This window comes from Adiantum capillus-veneris, chromosome 6 (assembly GCF_014529385.1).
Source record: "Adiantum capillus-veneris isolate H3 chromosome 6, ASM1452938v2, whole genome shotgun sequence".
In the NCBI taxonomy this organism is placed as follows: Eukaryota; Viridiplantae; Streptophyta; class Polypodiopsida; order Polypodiales; family Pteridaceae; genus Adiantum; species Adiantum capillus-veneris.
Window position 1 is genome coordinate 41,681,381 of NC_140936.1, and position 16,591 is coordinate 41,697,971.

Here is a 16,591-nt window from a genome sequence, read left to right on the forward strand (position 1 = left end):
TTGCCAACATCCATCATGTCAGATAGAGATCCTAGAATGACCAGTAATTTTTGGAAAGGTCTCTTTGAAAATCTAGGTACAAGATTGAATTTCTCTTTAGCCTATCACCCACAAACCGATGGCCAAAGTGAGATAGCCAATCTTACGATATTTCATCTACTAAAGACTTATGTTACAGAAGTAGATCAACGCTCACAATGGGAGAAGTGCCTACCTCTTGTAAAGTATGTGTACAATAAAATTGTACATACTTCTACGGGAAAAGCACCTTATGAAATCATTGAGGGGAGACCTAAAAGTCCCTTGCTACTTAAAGTACAGAGAAGATCTTCACTGTCGATGAGTATAGTCGTGACCTTCAAAAGAATTTTTTCAAAAGATTAAGGAGGCTATATCCATCTCTCAACAAAGGTAAAAGCTGTCGTTGACAAGCACAGAATGGCCTTAACGTTCAAAGAAAATGATTGGGTCTTACTTAAGTCTCACAAGGCTTGATTGAGGCAAACGGCGGGCAAAAATCCTACAGGCCATCAAAAGTATTATGCTAAACTAGCAAAAAGATACTATGGTCCTCTTCAAATCTTGAAGCCAATCAATGAGATGGCTTATCAACTCAAGTTGCCCAACCATTGGCTCATACACAATGCTTTTCATGTGAGCCTACTTAAGCCCTACAAAGGAGATCCACCAAGAGAACCAATTATTGAAGATCCTCCAGAAATCGAAGACCAAGAAGATGTGCTACAACCCGAAGCTATCCTTTGGCGTGAAGACAAGGTACTACGACATGGTAAGATTATCCGACGGTATCTTATTAAGTAAAAAAAGGTATAATTTTGAAGATGCTAGATGGATGCAATGGATACAACTTAAGGATAGTATGAACCTTGTCAATGCTTACAATGCCACATTAGAGTTTAAAAATGTACAAATTTCTTTCAAACGAGAAATGTTTTTGTCTTATAAGAAAGACTAGTTCTATTTGCATTGTGCACAAATTTAAGTAGTTTACATACTTAGAATTATGTTTGTGATGACGACATCTCTCAAACACGAAGTAGTATTTGTTACTCTACTTGGGAGAATGAAATGGACTAAAGAGCAGACATGCTTGCGGCAGCTATGTCTCCCAAGCACCAAATGGATTAGTCATCCATTGTGGAATGGTGTCCTAGGATAAAAACGGATCCGCTACCCGCTAAGAAACATTGACTAATGACTAAGGCTTTATCTCTTGTAATGGAATTGGCCTATTTAACTTGAGAGTAGTGGAAATTAATGAGAGTACTTTTGTGAAATAACTTTGTGAGCATAACGGGTGAACATAATTGAAGATAGCAACATAATCATAGCAATTAGTTAACTTGGCATGAACAATACTTTTGCAAGAGAGAGAATTTAGAGAACATGACAACAATTGAGGACCGGATTTATGTGAAGCCGGTCCCCCCTCCAATAGGCATTTGTATTATGATTTCTCCCATTAAGAGAGACTTGTTACAATACAATCTTTGTGTTCCTTATGACCTAGGTGATGCAATGAAGATGGAAAGCTTCATGCATCACACACATAACATAAACTTGAAGAAAGCTTTAACTATCCCAAGCCTCAGTCCCAAGACCTCAAACACCTTCGAAGGTGGAGAGAGCTAGCAGGGAATGAGGGTAGGGAAGAGGAAGAAGAAACATTTCGTAGGAGAAAGAATTAGTTCCTCACTTATCATACTCTTGTTGCTAGCATACATAATAGCATAGTCATGAAGAAGAAGGAGATGGCAAGCTTAAGCATTGAAGCATGGTTCTTGGTTGGATTTGCACTCCATAGCCAAGAGTGTTGGTGTAGGCTCTCAACCTCTACTTCCTTGGAGAGGGAGCTCTTGCACTTTGCATAGCACACAATGAGAGTGTTTGTGAGTGTGTGTGGGTGAGTATACCCCCTAAGAAACCCCCTAGCTAGCTTGGGTCGACCCCCCCTTGTAGCTCATGCTTGAAGCTCATTGGACCCCTCCAGGCCTAGCCAATCATAAGCAGGAGGCATTACAAGCAGTAGGGGTAGCATTGAGACAAGTGTCCCCCTTTCCCCTTTGAGAGAGAGGGCTAGATAAATGCTAAAGCAATTAATTAAATCTCCTAAATTACTATTGGACCCCTTGGGTGGCCAACCAATAGGCTTCAGGCATCTCATGAAGGTAACATATGTAGGGGCCTGACATGTGTCCTTGCTGCCTCTTCAAGCTTGGGCCTTCCTTTTGTGTTCTCTCTCTAGCCCCTAGGAAAAGGGCTCGCCCCCCCTCTTGTAGGGATCTTTTGACTTTTGGTGCTCAAGCACCTTAGTCATCAAGCATGACTTAGCACTTGGACTAGGGTGTATTCCCACAAGCATCTCAGGCAAGCATGTCAAAGGACCTCGAGCACCTTAATCAAGTAGCAAGTCAAGCACCTCAAGCATGTAGCAGATCAAGCACCTCAAGCACCTGAATCAAGCACGACAAGCACGACAAGCACCTCGAGCTTGGGCCGGGTTCCCGCCTGAAGCTTAGCCCTAGCTTACCTAAGGTCAAAGGACTTTTACACCATTATTGGAGGTCTTCAATGAAGCTAACCCTAAGGTCTTATGCTCCATTGGTTATTCTTGCTCTTTGATAGACCATCTCTCAGTTGGGCCCTTTTACTATTGGCCCCGTGTTGAGATAGATCTATAAGCACATATATATATCTTAACACTTGTTCCCGTTTATTCTCCCACATTAAGTGATCAATTTAATATGAGAAAATCCCTTGGGTTGGTTAGATATTAGATTTTATGACATTACCTCTCTCTTGAAATCATAGTCGTCCTCGACTATGAGCTAGAAGAGATAAAGCCTTAGTCATTAGTCAATCTTACTTAGCGGGTAGAGGATCCCTTTTTACCCTACAACATCTTTCCAAGATGGATGACTAATCCATTTGGTGCTTGGGAGACATAGCTGCCGCAAGCATGTCTGCTCTTTAGTCCATTTCATTCTTCCAAAGTAGAGTGACAAATTCTACTTGGTGTTTGAGAGACGACGTCATCACAAACATGATTCTAAGCATGCATACTAGTTAAATTTGTGCACAATTAAAAAGAGGACTAGTCTTATAAGACAAAAACATTAGTCATTTAAAAGAAATTTATACATTTGCTTACTCTAATGTAGCATTGTAAGCATTGACAAGGTTCATACTATCCTTAAGCTGTACTCCTTGCATCCATCTAGTATCTTCAAAAGGATAATTTTTGAACTTAATAAGATACCGTCTGATAATCTTACCATGTCGTAGTACCTTGTCTTCATGTCGAAGGACAGCTTCGGGTTGTAGCACCTCTTCTTGGTCTTCAACTTCGGGAGGGTCTTCAATAATTGGTTCAGTTGGTGGCTCTCCTTTGTAAGGCTCAAGTAGGCTTACATGAAAGGCATTGTGTATGAGCCAATGGTTGGGCAACTTGAGTTGATAAGTCGTCTCATTGATGGGCTTCAAGATTTGGAAAGGACCATAGTATCTTTTTGCTAGTTTAGCATAATACTTTTGATGGCCCGTAGTATTTTTGCCCGTCGTTTGCCTTGATCGAGTCTTAGGAAACTTGAGTAAGACCCAATCATTTTCTTTGAACATTAAGGCTCTTCTGTGCTTATCAACAACAGCTTTTTGCCTTTGTTGAGAGATGGATATAGCCTCCCTAATCTTTTGAAAAGATTCTTGTAGGTCACGGCTATACTCATCGGCGGCGAAGATCTTCCCATGTACTTTGAGTAGCAAGGGAGTTTTAGGTCTTCCCTCAATGATCTCAAAAGGTGCTTTTCCCGTAGAAGTATGTACAGTATTATTATAGACATACTCTACAAGAGGTAAGTACTTTTCCCATTGTGAGCGTTGATCTACTTCGGTAACATAAGTCTTGAGTAGATCGAGTATCGTAAGATTGGCTATCTCACTTTGGCCATCCGTTTGTGGGTGATAGGCCGAAGAGAAATTCAATCTTGTTCCTAGATTTTCAACAAGACCTTTCCAGAAATTACTGGTCATTCTAGGATCTCTATCTGACACGATGGATGTGGGTAATCCATGGTGCTTGAAAATCTGAGATATGAAGAGAGTTGCCATTTGATGTGCCTTAATAGTCTTTGACAGGAATAAAATGTGCTTGCTTGCTAAACCTGTCGACTATTGTCCATATTCCTGTATTCCCATGGATAGACTTCGGTAATCCAAAGATGAAATCCATGGATATACTCTCCCATGGTGAATTTGGAATAGGCAATGGCTGGAGTAATCCAGGTTGCTTCCCTCTATCATACTTGGTCTTTTGGCATACTACACATTTTGATACATACTCTTGTATGTCCACTTTCATGGTAGGCCAATAGAAATACGTCTCTACTCCTCGGAGAGTAGGTTGAATACCTCTATTCCCCGCATATGGAGGAGCATGGGATTCATACATAACTTTCTCACGAAGGGAATGGGTAACACATAGCCTATTGCCGTGGAGAAGATAACCATCCTGCAGGGTAAATGGTTCCTCTTTCTTCCCCAAAGCAAGGGCTGACATTATGTCTCTAAAGTCAGGGTCAGTAGCATACTCATCTATCCTATCATAGAGGATAGATCATTGTGAGTAGCTATAGACACCGCATTAATTTTTGGTCGTCGTGAAAGTGCATCGGCAACTTGATTGTGCTTACCAGCTATGTGAGCAATATGGAAATTAAATTGCGAAAGAAAATTTGCCCACCTCATTTGTTTGTCCGAAAGCTTGGTTTGCGTCATGAAATACTTGAGACTTTGGTGGTCGGTTTGTAGGATAAATGGAGTCCCCAATAGGTAGTGCTTCCATGTGTCTAGGGCATGTAGAACGTCTAAAAGCTCTTTCTCATAAATGCCCAAGACTCGTTCATCAATATTGAGCCTTCGGCTCTCATATGCTATGGCATGCCCTTCTTGAAGCAAAACTGCTCCAAGGCAATCACCACAAGCATCACATTGGACCTCAAATGGCTTTGAGAGATCCGGAAGCACGAGGACTGGTTGGGAAGTAAGTTTCTCTTTGAGCTTTTCAAAAGCATTTTGCTCCTTAGCAGTCCATACAAACTTAACGTTCTTCTTAGTTAAGTCGTGTAGTGGTCCTGCTACTTGAGAGAATTTTGCTATGAAGCGTCTATAGTATGCACACATACCAATAAAGCTTCTTAGGTCATGTAGATTTCTTGGGTTAGGCCATGCTTTTATTACCTCTAACTTTGATGGATCCCTTTGGATACCATCTTTAGAGATAATATGACCTAGGTATTGAATCTCTTGAAGGAAGAATTCGCTTTTCTTTTGGTTGAGATAAAGCTTGTTCTCCCTCAATGCTTGAAAAATCACTTGGAGATGTTGCTTGTGTTCCTCCAAGGACTTGGAGTAGATGATGATATCATCAAAGAACACTCCAATGAACTTACAGTAGGGTCTAAATATTTTCTTCATCAAATGATTGAATGTGGCAGGTGCATTGGTCAAGCCAAAAAGCATGACTAGATATTCATAAAAACCAAACGTTGTACGAAATGCGGTCTTTAAGATATCTTCTATCCTTATTTGATGATAGCCACTTTTAAGGTCAATCCTACTGAAGTAGGTAGATCCTTGTAGCTTATCAAATAGATCTTCTACCCGAGGTACGGGAAATCTGTTTTTGATAGTGATATGGTTTAGTGTTCGATAGTCCACACACATACGGTATGTACCATCTTTCTTTTGCACTAAAAGGACTGGAGAACAAAAGGGAGAGGAGCTAGGCCTCACCATCCCTTTGTCTACCAGCTCTTATACTTGCCTCATGATCTCCTCTTGTTGAGCTTGTGAGACTCGATAAGGAGGCTTGTTAGGTGGTGAGCTTCCAAGAAGGAGCTCAATACGATGGTCATCATCCCCTCGTTTTGGAGGTAAGTCCATAGGGATATCATCGATGAACACATCTTGGAATCCTTTTAGAAAATTAGACAAGTCTAACTCTTCTTGATTCCCATTACTTACATTTGATGAAACATTAGTATCTTTTAGAGACTCTTTGACAAAAATCATGTACGCAGAAACTGAGCTCTTCATTGACTTATCAAAAGCAAGAGGATTTACAAGTGGAATAGTGCAACCACGCTCACTAGCATCTATATACACGTTCTTTCCCCTGTAGGTGAAGTAGATTTTCCTTTCAGGGAACTTCATGTTGGCAGCCATGTGATCAAACCATGGTGCCCCTAGGATAACATCCTCAGGTTGGAGAGGAGAGATGAAGAAGTCTTTTTTGTCGACATAGCTTTGGACATGAAGCCTCAACTTCCCAATCAAGGGAGTAACGGAGGCTTGTTGTCCCTTGAAAGCTGCATCAGCCACTACTATATCTCCCATCTCAAAAGCTTGAATGCCCAACTTGGTGGCCAACTCTATTGATATGAAGTTGAGAGTAGAGCCAGGGTCAAACAAGATAAAGGCATCATGCTCTCTTACCTTTCCCCAAGCATAGGAAAGTGATGATCCTTTGCAATGAGCATCCTCTTTTGGAGCTTCGATGGTGGAAGCCCTAGGAATCTCATTGCGAGTATTCTTCTTGGGGCAAGAACGATAGCCATGTCCTTGCTCCCCACACTTGAAACACTTATGGTCCTTGAGAAAAGCTTCAAGCTCTTCAGGAGAGAGTTTTTTTTTACCTTTGTAAACTCCCTTCTCCTTGGACCGATTGTTGTTGTTGTTGGAATTGGCTTGGGAAGTATTTTGAACATTGGTTTTTCCCTTTGCATCATTTTTATCTTTGTTTTCCATGGGCTTGACATTACGTCTAGCCCCTTGATGGAAATTGATGCGTGAAGCAACCATTGTGTGATGGATTACTTCGCTAATAGTACCAGGCCGTTGAGAGTTGATGTATTCAGCCATCTCTTCAGGTAATCCAGCACATAATTGCTGCCTTTGCTCGGCAAAGTCTATCTTTTGAAAGACAGTAGCCTTGAGATGTAAATCCCAAAACTTGTCTACATATTTGTTGATAGACTCATGGGAGAGGAGCTTTAAGCTGCGCCATTCGGTAAGCACTTTGTCCTTTGCATTGCTTGCAAGGAATTGCTTCATGATGGAAACTCGTAGAGTTTTCCATGTCTTTGGGGCTTCACCATTTCCACGAAGGCTAGCCCACCATTGACGAGCTGATTTTTGGAAGTGCATAGCTACATGGCGTAGCTTGGAGGACTCTGTGAAGCCCTCATCTCCAAAGGCCGCATCAAATTGCTGGATGAAGGCCAACACTTTGTCGGTAGCACCGAAGGTGCCATCATAGGTGAGAAAAGAGATACTCTTTCCTCCCTCCTTGAACTTCTTTAGCTTTTGTGACCTTCGCCATGCTGGAAATGATTTGCGATGTCCTCCCCTCTTGTATTCTCTAGGAGAATAGCCATAACTTTCGTCAGAAGAGGAGGAAGGTGAAGAAGAAGGAGAAGAGGTCACCCTCTTCCTAGCCCTTTTCTTCCTTTGTTTCCTCTCTTGCCTTTCAGAGTGATGAGGAGAAGGACTTTGTGTTGATCTTTTCCTCTTGGGAGGAGTAGGTGATCGTCTAGACCGCCGTCTTCGTGGAGCCACATCTTTAGAGGAACTTAAACTTTCATTGCTTTCTTGCTCTTTGGAATCCTCCTCTCGAATGGGAGAGAGTCTTCTTTTGGGGGTCTCTTCAAGAGGCCTCCTAAGATCTCTCTCCTCTTGGAGAGGAAGGGAAATTCCATAAGCACGAAGTTGTTGAGTAACTTCGGCTTGCAAAGCAGGGTTGCCCATAGCTTGCTGCAACGTAGTGACGAGATAATTCACAAACATGGGAGCATCATCATTAGCACCTTCATGTGCAAAGTCAAAGCTATCAATGTTCATTCTACTCTCTGGATTATTGTTAGCCATGTTAACAAAATTTATGTATGTACTTAGTGTATGCTTTGGCAATTCAAAACCTTAGTTGCCACTCCTCTTAGCCTTTGAAAATCAGCTCTTAAGTATCTACACCCACGGCTCAAAGTGGTTAATTATAGAGAGTAGAGGAGTAGGTCTAACATAGCAGAGCTGCCAAGGGCTAGCTCCTTTCCGACTTCTTATGGCTCAATAATGGTAAAGCCGTAGGCAAGTCTAAAAAGACTCCATTATTAAGTCCAAAGCTCCCGAGGTGTGCACCATCCCCCACATAGTGGGCTCAACAAAATCGATAATAGATCCCAGTTCCACGTACCCTATTATAATTAACAACATCAACCATTTATAGGCTACTTAAGGACCTCTCTTCTTAAGCAAGAAACGAGAAACCAAATGCTCTGATACCAATGTAATGGAATTGGCCTATTTAACTTGAGAGTAGTGGAAATTAATGAGAGTACTTTTGTGAAATAACTTTGTGAGCATAACGGGTGAACATAATTGAAGATAGCAACATAATCATAGCAATTAGTTAACTTGGCATGAACAATACTTTTGCAAGAGAGAGAATTTAGAGAACATGACAACAATTGAGGACCGGATTTATGTGGAGCCGGTCCCCCCTCCAATAGGCATTTGTATTATGATTTCTCCCATTAAGAGAGACTTGTTACAATACAATCTTTGTGTTCCTTATGACCTAGGTGATGCAATGAAGATGGAAAGCTTCATGCATCACACACATAACATAAACTTGAAGAAAGCTTTAACTATCCCAAGCCTCAGTCCCAAGACCTCAAACACCTTCGAAGGTGGAGAGAGCTAGCAGGGAATGAGGGTAGGGAAGAGGAAGAAGAAACATTTCGTAGGAGAAAGAATTAGTTCCTCACTTATCATACTCTTGGTTCTAGCATACATAATAGCATAGTCATGAAGAAGAAGGAGATGGCAAGCTTAAGCATTGAAGCATGGCTCTTGGTTGGATTTGCACTCCATAGCCAAGAGTGTTGGTGTAGGCTCTCAACCTCTACTTCCTTGGAGAGGGAGCTCTTGCACTTTGCATAGCATACAATGAGAGTGTTTGTGAGTGTGTGTGGGTGAGTATACCCCCTAAGCAATCCCCTAGCTAGCTTGGGTCGACCCCCCCTTGTAGCTCATGCTTGAAGCTCATTGGACCCCTCCAGGCCTAGCCAATCATAAGCAGGAGGCATTACAAGCAGTAGGGGTAGCCTTGAGACAAGTGTCCCCCTTTTCCCTTTGAGAGAGAGGGCTAGATAAATGCTAAATCAATTAATTAAATCTCCTAAATTACTATTGGACCCCTTGGGTGGCCAACCAATAGGCTTCAGGCATCTCATGAAGGTAACATAGGTAGGGGCCTGACATGTGTCCTTGCTGCCTCTTCAAGCTTGGGCCTTCCTTTTGTGTTCTCTCTCTAGCCCCTAGGAAAAGGGCTCGCCCCCCCTCTTGTAGGGATCTTTTGACTTTTGGTGCTCAAGCACCTTAGTCATCAAGCATGACTAAGCACTTGGACTAGGGTGTATTCCCACAAGCATCTCAGGCAAGCATGTCAAAGGACCTCGAGCACCTTAATCAAGTAGCAAGTCAAGCACCTCAAGCATGTAGCAGATCAAGCACCTCAAGCACCTGAATCAAGCACGACAAGCACGACAAGCACCTCGAGCTTGGGCCGGGTTCCCGCCTGAAGCTCAGCCCTAGCTTACCTAAGGTCAAAGGACTTTTACACCATTATTGGAGGTCTTCAATGAAGCTAACCCTAAGGTCTTATGCTTCATTGGTTATTCTTGCTCTTTGATAGACCATCTCTCATTTGGGCCCCTTTACTATTGGCCCCGTGTTGAGATAGATCTATAAGCACATATCTATATCTTAACACTTGTTCCCGTTTATTCTCCCACATTAAGTGATCAATTTAATATGAGAAAATCATTTGGGTTGGTTAGATATTAGATTTTATGACATCTCTTCTACCTCATAGTCGAGGACGATTATGATTTAATATGAGAAAATCATTTGGGTTGGTTAGATATTAGATTTTTATGACATCTCTTCTACCTCATAATCGTCCTCGACTATGAGGTAGAAGAGATGTCATAAAAATCTAATATCTAACCAACCTAAATTATTTTCTCATATTAAATTGATCATTTAATGTGGGAGAATAGACGGGAACAAGGGTTAGAATATAGACATGTGCTTACAGAATTATCTCAACACGGGGCCAATGGTAAAGGGATCCAAATGAGAGATGGTATGTTAAATACCAAGGCTAGCCAATGGAGCTTAAAAGACCTTAGGGTTATCTTCATTTAAGACCTTAGGTAAGCTAGGGATGAGCTTGTGGTGGGAACCCAGCCCAAGCTTGAGGTGCTTGCTGATTAAGGCGCTTGAGGTGCTTGTCGTGCTTGCTGACTAAGATGCTTGAGGTGTTTGTTGTGCTTGCCGACTAGGGAGCTTGAGGTGCTTGTGGGAGCGCTACCCAAGTTTGAGGTGCTTTGTCATGCTTGTTGACTAAGGTGCCTGAGGGTAAGGTGTTCCACAAAGGCAACAAAGATCCCTACAAGGAGGGGGCAAGCCCGACAAGAAGGGGCTAGAGAAAGAACACACACACCCTCACACAAGGCAAATTTGGTACAAAAAAAAGCAAATAGGACGCTTATAAAGCTCCTCCTTATGTTTCCCTCATGGTGTGCCTAAAGCCTATTGGTTAGCCTCCCAAGGGGTCCAATGATAAATTAGCTATTTTAATTAATTTTTTTGTATTTATCAAGTCCTATCTCTCAAAGGGGAGAGGGGGACACTTGTCCCAAGACTACCCTTGTTGCTTGTTATGCATCTGCATGTGATTGGCTAGGCTTGCAGGGGTCCAATGAACTTCAAGCATGAGCTACAAGGGGGGGTCGATCAAAGCAAGAAGGGGGAACTGCTTGGGGGGTAACTCTCCCACACACACTCACACACACTCTCATTGTGTGAAGTGCAAAGTGCAAGAGCTCCATCTCCTTGTCCAAGTAGTAGAGAAGTTGAGAGCCTACACCAACACTCTTGTCTATGGAATGCAAATCTAACCAAGAGCCATGCTTCAATGCTTAAGCTTGCCATCTTCATTACTATGCTATTATGTATGCAAGCAAGAAGAGTGATGATAAGTGAGGAATTATTTATTTCTCCTATGGAATTTTTCTTCTTTCTCTTCCCTACCCTCATTTCCCGCTAGCTCTCTCCACCTTTGAGGGTGTTTGAGGCCTTGGGATAGTTAATGCTTTTTGCAAAGTTTATGTTATGCTCATGATGCATGAAGTTTTCCATCTTCATTGCAACACCTAGGTCACATGAACACAAAGATTGTATTGTACCAAGTCTCTCTTGATGGGAGAATCTATAAATGCCTATTGGAGGATGGACCGTGGAGGATGGACCGGCTCCACGTAAATCCGGTCCTCAATTGTTGTCATGTTCTCTAAACTCTCTCTCTTGCAAAGTATTGTTCATGCCAAGTTAACTAAGTACTATGTTTATGTTGCTACCATCAATTAAGTTCATCTCTATGCTCACAAAGTAATCTCACAAAAATACTTTCCTAATTTCACTACTCTCAAAGTTTATAGGCCATTTCCATTGCATTGGTATCACAGCATTTGGCTTCTCTTTCTTGCTTAAGAAAAGAGGTCATTCAGTAGCCTATTAATGGTTGATTTTGTTAATTATATTGGGATAAGTGGGACTAGTATCTATTATCGATTTTGCTGAGCTCACTATGTGGGATATGGTGCACACCTCATGAGCATTGGTCTTAATAATGGAGTCTTTTTTGACTTGCCCACGGCTTTACCATTATTGAGCCATAAGAAGTCTAAAAGAAGTTATCCCTCGGCAACTCTGGAATATTAGACCCACTCCACTACTCTCTATAATTAACTAATTCGAGTTGTGAGTGTAGATACTTAAGTGCTGATTTTCAAAGGCTACGAGGAGTAGCAACTAAGGTTTTGAATTGCCAAATAATACCCTAAAGTAAACACATAAGTTTAATTAGCATGGCTGACAATAACCAAGAGAGTAGATCGAACATTGATAACTTTGATTTTGCACATGAAGGTGCTAATGATGATGCCCCCATGTTTGTCAAATATCTTGTTACTAGGTTGCAGCAAGCTATGGGCAACCCTGCTTCGCCTTTTCTTCCCTCTATCATACTTAGTCTTTTGGCATACCACATATTTTGAGACATTCTCTTGTATGTCCACTTTCATGGTAGGTCAATAGAAGTATGGCTCTACGCCTCAAAGAGTAGGTTGAATGCCTCTATGCCCCACATAGGGAGGAGCTTGGGATTCATACATGACTTTCTCATGAAGGGAGTGGATAACACATAGCCTATTGCCATGGAGAAGATAACCATCCTGCAAGGTGAATGATTCCTCTTTCTTCCCCAAAGCAAGGGTTGATCTTACATCTTTAAAGTAAGGGTCAGTAGCATACACATCTATCATAGAAGATAGATCATTGTGAGTTGCTATAGACACCACATTGACTTTTGGTCATCTCGCGAAAGTGCATCAGCCACTTGATTGTGCTTACCAGCAACGTGAGCAATATGAAAATAAAATTGCGAAAGAAAATTTTTCCATCTCATTCGTTTGTCGGAAAGCTTGGTTTGCATGATGAAGTACTTGAGACTTTGGAGGTATGTTCGTCGTAAAATAAATGGAGTCCCCAATAAATAGTGCTTGCATGTGTCTAGGGCATGTAGAACAACTAAAAGCTCTTTCTCATAAATGCCCAAGACCCGTTCATCCGTATTGAGACTTCGGCTCTCATATGCTATGGCATGCCCTTCTTGAAGCAAGACCACTCCAAAGCAATTATCACAAGCGTCACATTGGACCTCAATGGCTTTGAGAGATCCGGAAGCATGAGGAATGGTTGGGAGATAAGCTTCTCTTTGAGTTTGTCAAAAGCATTTTGCTCCTTAGCAGTCCATGAATACTTAACATTCTTCTTTGTTAAGTCATGTAACTGTCCTGCTATTTGATTTTTTTTGCTATGAAGCATCTATAGTATGCACACATACCAATAAAGCTTCTTAGTTCATGTAGATTCCTTGGATTACGCCATGCTTTTATTACCTCTAACTTTGATGGATCCATATGAATGCCATCTTGAGAAATAATATGACCTAAGTATTGAATCTCTTGAAGGAAAAATGCGCTTTTCTTTTGGTTGAGAAAAAGCTTGTTCTCCCTCAATGCTTGAAAAATCACTTGGAGATGTTGCTTGTGTTCCTCCAAGGACTTGGAGTAGATGATGATATCATCAAAGAACACTCCAATGAACTTACAGTAGGGTCTAAATATTTTCTTCATCAAATGATTGAATGTGGCAGGTGCATTGGTCAAGCCAAAAAGCATGACTAGATATTCATAAAAACCAAACGTTGTACGAAATGCGGTCTTTAAGATATCTTCTATCCTTATTTGATGATAGCCACTTTTAAGGTCAATCCTACTGAAGTAGGTAGATCCTTGTAGCTTATCAAATAGATCTTCTACCCGAGGCACAGGAAATTTGTTTTTGATAGTGATATGATTTAGTGCTCGATAATCCACACACATACGGTATGTACCATCCTTCTTCTACACTAAAAGGACTGGAGAACAAAAGGGAGAGGAGCTAGGCCTCGCCAACCCTTTTCTACCAATTACTGTACTTGCCTCATGATCTCCTCTTGTTGAGCTTGGGAAACTCGATGTGTTTACTTAGTGTATTCTTTAGCAATTCAAAACCTTAGTTGCTGCTTCTCTTAGCCTTTGAAAATAAGCACTTAAGTATCTACACCCATGACTTGAATTGGTTAATTATAGATAGTAGTAGGGTGGGTCTAACATAGCAGAATTGCCGAGGGATAGCTCCTTTCGGACTTCTTATGGCTCAATAATGGTAAAGCCGTAGGCAAGTCTAAAAAGACTCATTTTTAAGACCATAGCTCCCTAGGTGTGCACCATATCCCACATAGTGAGCTCAACAAAACCAATAATAGATCCAGACACACTTCCCCTAATATAATTAACAAAATCAACCATTAATAGGATACGTAAGGACCTCTCTTCTGAAGCAAGAAAAGAGAAACCAAATGCTATGATACTAATGTAATGGAAATGGCCTATGAACTTCGAGAATAGCGGAATTAATAAAATTTGAGGGAGCATTTTTGGGAGATTACATTGAGTGAAGTCGCGGAGCGGAGCGTGGGTCGACTCTCTCTCTCACACACACACACAGTGAGCTTACACAGTACAGTACGCAGAGAACTGTTAGAAGGGTTATCTCCCAATTCCTTAGTATTCACAAAGTATAAGTTAGTATATACAAAGAGTTAGAGGAAGTGAGTTAGGCGGGCGGGCGGCCATATCCGCATAAGAGGCCACTTGGGCTTTAATCCCAACAACCTCCCACTTAAAGTCCAATGTGGCACTTTAAGTAACTGTAAATCTATGAACATAAATGTACAAAGATTTACATGGCTGCCATCTATCCAATGCCCAATAACTCACGACAATGGACAAAGCCCTCTCCTGGAAGTCCCTTTGTGAGTAGATCAGCAGGATTGTCCTTGGTGTGGATCTTCAGCAGTTGTATCTGCTTGTCTTCAAGTACTTCCCTAATGAAGTGATATTTCACATCAATATGCTTAGTCTTCGAATGGAACACTGGATTCTTTGCCAATTGTATAACACTTTGACTATCACAATATCTCTGGCATATCTACATTGATTCCCAAGTCTGCTACCAATCTACCAAGCCAAATAGCTTCTTTGCATGCCTCATTTGCTGCAACATACTCAGCTTCAGTAGTAGACTGTGTAACACAATCTTGTAATCGAGATCGCCATGATATGGCACCTCCAGCCAATGTAAAGACATAGCCTGATGTAGATCTCCTCTTATCCAAGTCTCCTGCATAATCTGAGTCAGTGTATCCTCTGACACTCAAATCCTGACTACCATAGCATATGCGCATACTCTTTGTATGTTTTAAGTATCTCATGATACCTTTCACTACCTCCCAATGTTTCTTGCCGGGATTTGACATATATCTGCTAACCACTCCCACTGCAAATGCAATATCCGGACGTGTAGCAATCATTGCATACATCAAACTACCCACTGCAGACGCATATGGAATCTTATCCATTTCAGCCTTTTCTTCCTCAGACACAGGACAATCTTGTTTGCTAAGTTTCACATATGGTGGCAATGGAACACTCAATGCCTTTCCCTTCTCCATATTGAAACGTTGCAAAACCTTGTCAATATACTCTGTTTGAGATAACCAAATCAACTTCTTTGATCTGTCTCTCTCAATGCGCATACCAAGTATATGACTTGCCTCACCCATGTCTTTCATGTCAAACGATTTTGCCATCTTTGACTTCAAAGCTGAAATTTCTTCCAAGTGTTTGCCAGCAATCAACATGTCATCCACATACAAAATAAGGATCAGCCAACTGCCATCCTTAGCCTTCTTTGTATATAGACAGTGATCGAACTCACTACGTTTGTAGCCTTGAGAAAGCATAAACTGGTGGAACTTATGGTACTATGCCCTCGGTGATTGTTTTAAGCCATAAAGACTCTTTAACAACTGGCATACCAAATGTTCCATGCCTTTCTCAACAAACCCTTCTGGCTGCTGCATGTAAATTTCCACATCTAAATCACCATGCAAGAACGCTGTCTTGACATCCATTTGGTGCAACACCAAATCCAATATAGCAACCAATGCAAGAAAGCATCTCAATGTAGTCATCTTGACCACTGGAGAGAAGACTTCATCAAAGTCAATGCCTTGTTCTTGCTTAAAGCCCTTGGCAACAAGCCTTGCTTTGTACTTTGGCTGACTATCATGAGCGGTGATCTTATACCTGTAAACCCATTTACAAGGTAGAGCCTTTTTGCCCTGTGGTAATTTAACCAACTTCCATGTCTGGTTTTTATGTAGAGCTGTCATCTCTGACTGCATGGCCAACTGCCATTTTTTCGAGTCAACCACTTGTAATGCTTCCTTGTAACAAGATGGTTCTCCGCAATCTGTGAGCATGACATAATTTAGAGATGGCGCATAACGATCAGGTGGTTTGGAGACACGCTCAGAACGTCTCACCACAACTGATTCTGCCTCTCTAGCCACTATAGGCTGTTCCTGAGCCTGACCATGCTGTCTTGATGTGCTAGCACTAGGTCCATCTTCCTTGAAGACAACTCTTCTGATCTCCTCTGTCTTCTCTGACTTAGCGTGAAACTTGGCTTCATTGAAATGCACATCATTGCTACGAATAAGCTTTCTGGACTCAGGATCCCAAAGCCGGTAACCCATCTCGCCTGATTCTCCGTAGCCAAGAAATATACACTTCTTGCTCTTTGGTTCTAACTTATTTCTGAACTCCTTAGGAATATGGCTATAAGCTTCACAACCAAAGACTCTGAGATACTTATACGAAGGTGCCTTGCCTGTCCATAGCATCTCGGCCACTGCACTCTTATCCAGAACCCTACTAGGAGACCTGTTGATCAAATGGACTGCTGTAGCCACTGCTTCCGCCCAAAATCCATCAGGCAA